The sequence below is a fragment of the Lactuca sativa genome, chromosome 7, assembly GCF_002870075.4.
Source record: "Lactuca sativa cultivar Salinas chromosome 7, Lsat_Salinas_v11, whole genome shotgun sequence".
Lineage (NCBI taxonomy): Eukaryota > Viridiplantae > Streptophyta > Magnoliopsida > Asterales > Asteraceae > Lactuca > Lactuca sativa.
The window spans coordinates 14,573,219-14,583,016 of record NC_056629.2 but is presented as its reverse complement, the minus strand read 5'-3'; positions in this window follow the sequence as shown (position 1 = coordinate 14,583,016).

Sequence of the window (9,798 nt, the reverse complement as noted above, 5' to 3'; positions counted from 1 at the left end):
TTCGTGTTAGTTAAAAAAATACAACTTCGTGTCGTGTCGCGTTCGTGTTACATAAAACATCATCGTGTCATGTTGTGTTAGACAGAAACACAAAACGATAGTACGATTTGTCACCCCTATCAAATCTATATATCTCACAGTGATTTAAAGAGTTAAACCATAACATATGAGAAACAAAAAAACACATAACTTTATGTTAAATACATGTCACGAATTTATGGTCATATATAAAGGAATTCGGTAGATATTATTACTCTGTGCCTTCTCGTCAAATGGTATCAGTGTTAAAAAGATTTATATAAATACTACTTTTATTAGGAATAAGGGGCGAAGGAAAAATTATTATCTGTTAACTGTTTTAAACGAAATTCACTTTGCCGATGCCACTTCTACCAGGTTACTTCTTGAAGATGTTCGGTTTTTAAATCTTATGACTTCAAGCTGTAAAAAAAAAAAGTGGTTGCTCGGTTCACGGCTGGTCCTGAGTGTCACATAATGACTTTTACGACTAGTCTATCTCGTGTGTCATTTAGCTTTTCTTCAACTAAGTCATGCTACCTTTGACGGTCTAGATGTACTAACGAATTTAGAAAGCTAGAGTCACGACAAGGAACACTTTAAGTATGAAAGAAAGCTTCTATTATAGAAGTCGACTTTTTTACAAGGCAACTTCTCGATGATCTCTACAAATGAGACCTCCTTCCTAGGTCCCGTATATTCTTAATTATTCTAAAGTGTTCTAACAATATCTGTCTTATCTTTACAAGACTCCATATTATGTAATACTATTCATGATGTTCTAGAGATCTTTAGGACGTCCTAGTATAATCCAAATCGCTCTTGTATGATATAGCGTGTTTTAGATCGTTTCAAAGTCTTCCGGGTGGTTCTATCTTATTCCACGAATATCTATAATTTTCTAGCGTCTTTTAGGACCTCATAGAGTATTTTTAATCTCTTCGAAGACTACTAAAGTACTCTTTATCCTTCCAACGTTCTCTATACGATCCTGAAAACTTTTGGAAACTTGGTCTGTGACATGAGGTTGTCCATGCCCAAGGTGAAACCACGTAATAATGCCATATTTTTATACTACCATAAAACTGAACGACGTAATGTGGGACACAATTTTCTAAAGCAATAATGTAACTACGTATATTTAACTAAAAACTCATATTCATGCAATGTGCACGTAAAACAATTAGTCCCTATATTTTTCTTGGATCAAGAATATAAAAATCATTAGGCTTTTCATTATTTTATATAAAATATCCAATTAGTTATACTTGTCAAGAATGAACAATTTCTTGTTGTCGTTTCTTCTATTTTCTGTTTTAGCACAAATTGATTGTTTTGGACGAAACATAAACAATCATTGTACTTGCAGTTAAACATAGAAGCTTCCGTTTTCTTTTTGTATGTCGATCGAAACTGTTAGACGAACAATTTCCAAATAGCCTTAATTAACACTTCTTCATTAAATTCCAACAATCCAATAATTTGAAATATAAGACTGGTAAATTAGATTAAAAATGCTAACCTTTTTACCAAAAAAAAAAACAAATACTTGTGACTTGTGACTATTAAGAAACATATATACTAACGGAAATAAGTAAATCAAAGAATTGTAGTTATTAAAAAACGGATTAATTCTAAAACAGCCTATCAAAACATAATAAAAACCTATTAATGCTTAGCATTCAATAAATAAATTGAAAAATAAATACTAAAACAAAGTAATTCTATTGTGCTACGCCAAAAATAAAAACAAGTTACTATTAAAACAAAAAAACATTGTCAATGGTAGAATATACTGAATCAAATTTTAAAGAGATTATAAACAGACAAGAGTATTAGATTAAAGGTAACAGGGAGAAAAGAAATGAGATAGTGTGTTGTTATTATTTGTAACCTATATTTATTTAGCAACGGAATGATTCTTTGTATTTAACATGTTATATTTTAATTTTATACAATGAATTGTTTTTTTTTTATATGATGTTATATTTAATGACTCAAATATAATACATATCATATCCTTGATTATTAATAACACACTGCAAGCATTACAAATAAAACGTTATTTATTGGCATACAAAAAATGCTATTATATATATCCAAAAGAGTGACACTAAATGTCTTAAAGGGAGTTAGGGGCACAAATAAAAAAAAAATATTACTACCAGAAGCATTCCACTAAAACCCCTTAGTGCACTTTTTAATTTTGATGTTTAAGTTTTTGGGGGTTTAGTAACATTTTTTTATTTGTCATAATAGACAAAAACTATTTTGTGGCACATAATTTTTGCCTCTAAAACTCATATAATTCTAAAATTGATATAACTTTTATTGGTATTTTTTTATTTGACACAATAGTAAAATATTTTGTGGCATATATTTATAACAGCTAGTTACATGTGATTCTAGATTTCATGATACTTATAGCAACACATTTTTTTTGCTATAATTGTTGGTTTATATTAACATCAATATACATCAAAAAAAATAAAGAACATACTAACCTCTTGGTTTCTTTCTTGTTATAGCAACGAACTTTTAAAAACAAAAATAAATAACATACTAACCTCTTGGTTTCTTGCTTGAGATCTTGTGAATGTCAGCTGATACTGTAACATCCGGATTCCCAGGTATAATATTTTATTCCTTTATTTTTGGAAGTTGAGAGAGGACTTGGCGAGTTGGTGTTTAAACTCGCCGAGTATGGTCGCGGATTCTTATCCGAGTTTACAGCTGGACTCGGCGAGTTCATGAGTGGACTCGGCGAGTCCACGCTGTTTAATGAAACCCTAATTTCCTGGGTTTGGGACCTATTTAAAGGCCCTTAGGGCCGTCATTTGCGGCTACCAAACCCCAGAGAGAAACCCTAAGAGATCTAGAGCGTTTGTGAGGAAGGAGAGGCCATTTGTGATCATTTTGTTGGTGTAATTGCAAGAAGGAGGAAACCAAGGCAAGAGGAGGCTGAAGGAGGTGTGATTCTGGTGATTTCAGAGTTAATAGACTTCATCTTGAGGTATTGTTCGGACCTTCTTCAGATTTGGTGTTGATTCCTAGAGTTAGGGTTTTCTAACCCCTTTAGAGGATGGATTTGTGGAGCAATTCGTCCCTTCTCGAGTTCAGGCTATGGATCTGGACTCAAAGAGGTCCATAGACCTTAACCCTTGGGGATTTTTGGAGTTATTTTGGGAGTCATGAACTTAGGATGTTATTTTGCGACTAAATCACCAAGTAAGACCATCTAGATGCTATTTGAGTGTCAAGGTCTGAACTTTACATGATTATCATGTTTGGGAAGGTCAGATCTATGGTTTAAAGGAACAGATCTGACCTCAGGAGGTCTATGGAGTTTGTGCATGGCATGAACTCGCCGAGTCCAAAGATCAGACTCGGCGAGTAGGGTTAGGGTTTCCCGTAAACCACTCAGTGTGTAGACTTGCCGAGTTGGGGAAATAACTCAGTGATTCAGAGGGGGATTAGAGGACTGGAGTTTAAGGCGGAACTCGCCGAGTTGTTCTTGAGACTCGGCGAGTTGAGTCGGGGTGGCCCCGCGATTTATGCCAGGGGTGACTCGTCGAGCAAGGGGAGGAACTCGACGTGCCAAGCGGGACTAAAGAATTAGCAGACACGTGTAGACTCGCCGAGTCGCCCAAGTGCACTCGATGAGTCGGGTCAAAGTTTGACCGTTGACTTTTGTTGACTTTTAGGGTTTGGTCAACAATGAGGCCTTTAAGCCAAGAGAGGGGTAAAATGGTCTTTTACCTTTCTGAGGGTGTTAAGAAAGGTTTGAGTATAGTTATATTTATGAGAGTATTTACTTTATGTGATTAGGCGGAGGCTAGATCATATTTCTACCGAGTCAGAGACTTACCGAGACACCTGAGGTGAGTCTTCTCACTATACGCACCTAGAGTGGTATTATATGTTGACCAGAGGGTCTTGTGTGTTATGTATGAGATTATGTGCTATGTGTTATATGTATGATGTTAAAGACCGGACCGAAGGGTCCAACGATACAGACCGGGCCGGAGGGCCCAACGAGCTATGACCGGACCAGAGGGTCCAACGAGCTACGGGACTGGAGGGTCCCACTGAGACACGTCGATCGGAGGGTCGTATTGGCGTATGTGTTGTATGCGGTATTTTGGGGAACTCGCTAAGCATTTATGCTTACAGTTGTTGTGTTATGTGTTTCAGGTACTAGCGAGGACCGTGGAAAGGCGCCGGCGTGACTCGTACACACTAGAGAGAGAGTTTGATTTTTTATGATCTTGGGATATGTTATGTTTCAAAAACTAGTGTTGGAAATATTTGAGAATATTTTATATGAACTTGGTTGATGAAAAATGAAAATTTTGTTTTGAAAATTACGTTGTTACAGATACAAAACATGAAAGACCCAAAGTAGAACCCCTCTAATGAAGTCATACCCACAAACTCTATTAAAAAAAAACCAAAAAAAAACAAAAATAAAACAAAATCTATGGTTTGTACAAAATTCACTAACTATAGGAGAGGGATTATGAATTTTTTTCCAACAAGAGAGAGAGAGAATGAAAATATGAGAGAATCAGTTGTTAGGGTTTGACCCTTAGCAGTTTATTTATAGTTAGTTGGTGAAACCCTAAAAGATACAAACTCTTAGGGTTTATCATTACCTTTCTGCATTCTTTGCACATGAGCACAAACAGAGTCCCACTCTTTCAACTGTCATGCCATAAGAGACTTGACCACTTCATAGCATTCTTGTCTCACTTTCTTGTGAAAATTTTCAACAAGATCAAGGCTTATTTCATATGGACAATAATCCTCGTAGAACTTTTTTAGTTCTAGTGCCATGGTAGCAACCATGATGCAGGAGACCTTAGTGGCATCGTCATGGTGTTTGTTATAGAAAGCAATTTCCTCAGGAGTGTCAGTGGTTTCATTGATTTCAATAAGAGGCTTCTCGAGGACATACTCTTTGTTGTCGTATCAAAGAGTCATCATCAGATTTCTCATCCAGTCCATATAGTTTGGACCAGTCGGCTTCTCTATTGACAGAATCAACAAGAGAGTGAAGTTGGAGTTTTGATTGGAGCTTTGAGCAGCAGGAGCATCACTGATTCCAAACATCTATAATAAGTAGATAGTCTTATTTAGTTTATATAAGTCCTTAATATTTTAACCCAATTTAATATTCAAGGCTGGGATCCAAAATACAATACGAAATTAAGAATAAGGATGTCATAGTCTAATTACAAATTTATTAAGGTAGGTGAAACGATTCACCAATTTCAATCTTCTGAAATTCCTAGATCATTTGAGATTCATTGAATCATATCAATGACATGTTTAATCTCAGATTATGTTCTTCAATTTGTGATTGGGATACCAAGGATCACAAACAAGATGTGAGCAACCATGCAAACCCACTTGATAACCTCAATTTCATTTATCATCTCAAATTGATGTGTCCGTAAACCACATAAGCTCCATCAATAATGATAATTTTCGAGTTGTGCCATCAACTCAACTTTATAGTCCCAAGTTAGTGTGTCAATTAACCACACACGCTCCACTAATGACTCATAAAGAATGATAAATTATGTCCTATCAAATCCATTCGACTAACGACCCTCCACCATACAAGGGAGCGGTTGGTGAAAAGGACACTCATTGAACTTGCAATTATTTCTGATTGTATACAATTTAATGTTGAACTTAATCATCCATATAGCATAAAAACATCCAAAAATATGCCATATGAAATATAAGAAGCAAGTATTTTAGAAAATACATATTAAAAAAATTGTCGATTACTTTCAACTATGAAATTTTCGTCAAATTTGGTATCATCCAGCAAACATTAATAACGGATGAACTTTATAAAATTTAACAACATAACATCTTGCACAACTTTTGAGCTCAACAAGCTTGAATAATATAGACTTTGTCAAGCCTTCGAATGTGCTTTATTTCTTATAAATACATTAACCTAAGAAGAAAAATAATTAAAGTCATTCAAAAATCAAAACTTTAACAAATTGGCAAAAATGTTTTGAAACAATACCACAATCTATCATACGTCCTAAAAATGATAGTAAAATTTCTATTTTTCAAACACCCAACAATACAACCAATTTGTTCCAAATCAACCATAATATAAAATATTCTCAATATCATAGTGAAATAAAATGTCAATGTGGAATAAAATCAAGGGGATGTTGTGCGATCACATTGGCCCTTGCCTTTTGAACTAGAAATGCCTGAAAATGTTAAACCACAAAACCGTAAGCACAAAGCTTAGTGAGTTCTCCAAAATACAACATACCATATAAATGGGCCCAACCCAACATACAAATAAATGGGCCCATCCCAACATAAAATGGGCCTAACCCAACATATAAATAAATGGGCCCACCCCAACTTATATAAATGGGTCTACCCAAACATGTAAATGGATCCAACCCAACATGCAAATGGGCCCAGCCCAACATACAAATGTATTAGTCACAAAGACAACTATCACCCTATATAACACAGTCCAATGGGTCAGATTTGGTGCCTTTGACCCACGAGTATAGTGAGAATACCCGTCTGTCTCACGAAATCGGCTAAGAACAGTGTCTACTTCCACGTGAACACTACTATGACCCACCTATTGAATCAAACAGGGTCTCACCTTAGTCTAACCTCCAAAACTTGTCATTTGACCAAAAGTCATACCAAGGTCGTGGTTTTATTTTTATTTTTATGGATACACTTGATGTTATTCTTGAGCATGAGTTGAAGACACTTGATGATCTATTAGATCCATAAAAATATTTGGAGGAGCTGGAAAGATTGCTAACAGACGACTCGTATGAAGAATAAGAACAAGTTGAATTACAAAACCACATCGTGATTTAATCATTGCCACGATGCGGAACCATGTTTGTCCAAATTGTGTTTTGAATCATAGGGTGGAAATTCTGTCTTTGGAAAGAGTTCAGATATAAGATCCATTTCTGATTAGTGTCCAACCGCTTCCAACCCTTGTCAAGATTCTTGGATTTTATAGATTCACGCTCAACTGGCCGATTTTAGAAACGATGAGTCAAATTTTACGAATCGGTCCAAAAATAATATTAAATGTAATGGATGGATTGACATCGAATTTATTAGGAGTTTCTTAAGTTGGGAATCAAGCTCAAGACTCACACAAAAAGAAGCGTTTATCGAGACGCAGCCTGACTTTTTAAATTAGCTTGCATTTTATTTTCATTTTTAGATTTTAATTTTAATTTTTAGTTTTAGTTTTGAATAAAAGTGCTTTTGATGATTTTTATTTTTGTGACATGCAAATTTTTAGCTAAGAAATTAATGATGGGCGAAAATTCAAGAGTGGGGTGGATTATTACGAGAAGAAAACAAGAGACATTACACGCAAATAAGTGTGGGGTACACATTTGACATGGAGCAAAGTCGGAAATTATTGTTACAATGGGAAGAAAACTGATAAGAGTGACTATTCAAGAAATTAGCTACTTCAAGATTGGTCGATTCATTGAGTGATGAAGAACTCTAATTTTTTGCGAAGTCTCGTTGTGAGCCTAGCTAACCCGAGATGTGGCCATCCATTCCATCGCGACTTATTTTCCAGATGAAGACTAGAAAACGTCAATCATATATGTTTGTTTCGACGGTATTTTACATCAGAAGCTTATTCTTAGATAGGGTTGTGTGCCTTTAACGAAGCATGGGGATGGTTCACTTGAGCAATAGAAATCTCACCCAGGGGTGGTGGTTCCTCAATACAAATAAGAAGTGTAGAGCATGTTTACATATCTCCGTCATAATACGTCTTTTTCTAGTAGTGACAAGAGCTAACCACTTACAATTCCGACCTTTGATGAGTTGAATTGAAGATCAAGGATGCAACAGAGCTCAACAGCGTTACAGACGACTTGTTTCGATTCTTTAAGCCCTAACTTCATTGCAATCTCTGAAAAATCAATTTCAAGAGAGAGTGATGCAGAAAAAGAAACAATCGATATTTGGGTTCTATAATTGTTATTGTGAATGGCAGAAGATTGTATCAACGAGAAACCACCGTAGGAATATTGAATCTTTTGTGTTTCTAGTTTTTGTTTGGCGTCACTTTGGAAAACCGGTGCACTCCATTTTTCTTTCCTTGCATTTTTTTCATGTTTATATTTTTCTAGAGAGAAAGAAATTCCCTTCTTTAAAACTTTTAGAGAGAGAAAAAGAAGACAAAACTACAAATTTGGTCCATGTGGTATTCGAAAAACTTTGGATAGGGTTTAAAAAGTTTTGAACTTACATGAAAGGTCTAAAATCAAAGTTTTTCTGGGTTTTTGGTCCAAAAAAACTTAAAATAACAGATATGTCTTTTTGATTTTTTTTTCCTTTTTCTATAAGTATTTTAATGCTATTTTGATTTTAAAAAAAAAAGAAAAAAAAAATTTCCATCCCCACACCCACCGTACTCTCTCTCTCTCTCTCTCTCTCTCTCTCTCTCTCTCTCTCTCTCTCTCTGACTGATTGACTCTTTCTCTCTCATGTCACTGGTTACTCCACCAATTTCTGATGAGAATACGTACACACGGCAATCTCTATCACAAAAGAAAACCCACAAAATCCAATCTACAATTGATTTATGTATGTGTGTATGTGTAGGTTTCCTTCTGGAAATTGTTTCCCCCATAAGATCCAAATCAAAAAGCTTTGTATGCCTCTTTCTGAAACTGAAATCGAATTCAACACCCACCTCTCATCCCTCATATCTACTTCTCATCTTACTCTGAACCGAAGGAGACTGAATCGATGTCGTCATTGAAGCATTTCAAGTGGGAGTTTTCAAAGGATTTAGTTGTTATTGCAGGTTGGTTCTTGAGAAATCGAGTTTTCTGATGATTCTGATTTCTTGGATATGTTGAAAAGGGCTAGAGCTTCAAATTTAGGGACGCTGATTGTTGGTGATTAGGACATAGCACTGGGTAGACAAGCTAATTTGTGGGTTTCATTAAATAGGGTCAAGAATGGGGAGATTACAGAAGAGTATTTGGTACTCAAAACCAGAAATGATTTCATATGAATTTTTATGTTCATACCCAGAAATCTAGAGAGATAGAGAGGCTACGGTGGGTTTAGGTGGGGTCGAGTGGGCGATGGATGTCGGCGATGGGAGAGGTGGCTGGAAATTGGCAAGGTTGTTGGAGGTGGGTGATGATGGATCTGGTCTGGTTTGTTCATCTAGAAATTGCAGGTGAAATGTCGGGAGGAAGAATAAGATAGGTTAGAGAGAGAGAGAGAGAGAGAGAGAGAGAGAGAAAAAAAAAAGGGGGAAGGGTACGATGGAGAGGGATGGAGAGGGATGGGGGTGTAGTTTTATTTTTTATTTTTTTAATAATTATTTAAATTCTGAAATAAATAAATGTAAAAAAGAAATAATAAGGCTAAAATGGTCTTTTCATATTTATTTGTACCAAAACCACAGAAAAGTTTTGATTTTGGACCTTTCATGCAAACAGAAACTTTTTAGACTCTATCCAAAGTTTTTTGCAAACCACAAGGACTAAATTTACAGTTTTGTCGAGAAAGAACAAAAACTTACAGTGACATAAAAAAACCTAATAAAATTTAATAAAATTATAAAAGCATATAATAACTTGTATGACACAAAATTTATAAGTTTTAATGACATTTTAAGTCATTATTCCACTAATAAATGCGGACATTAGTGACATAAAATGTCAAGTGTCTTTAATATTTATAACTAGTAAAAAAGCTCGGGCTACG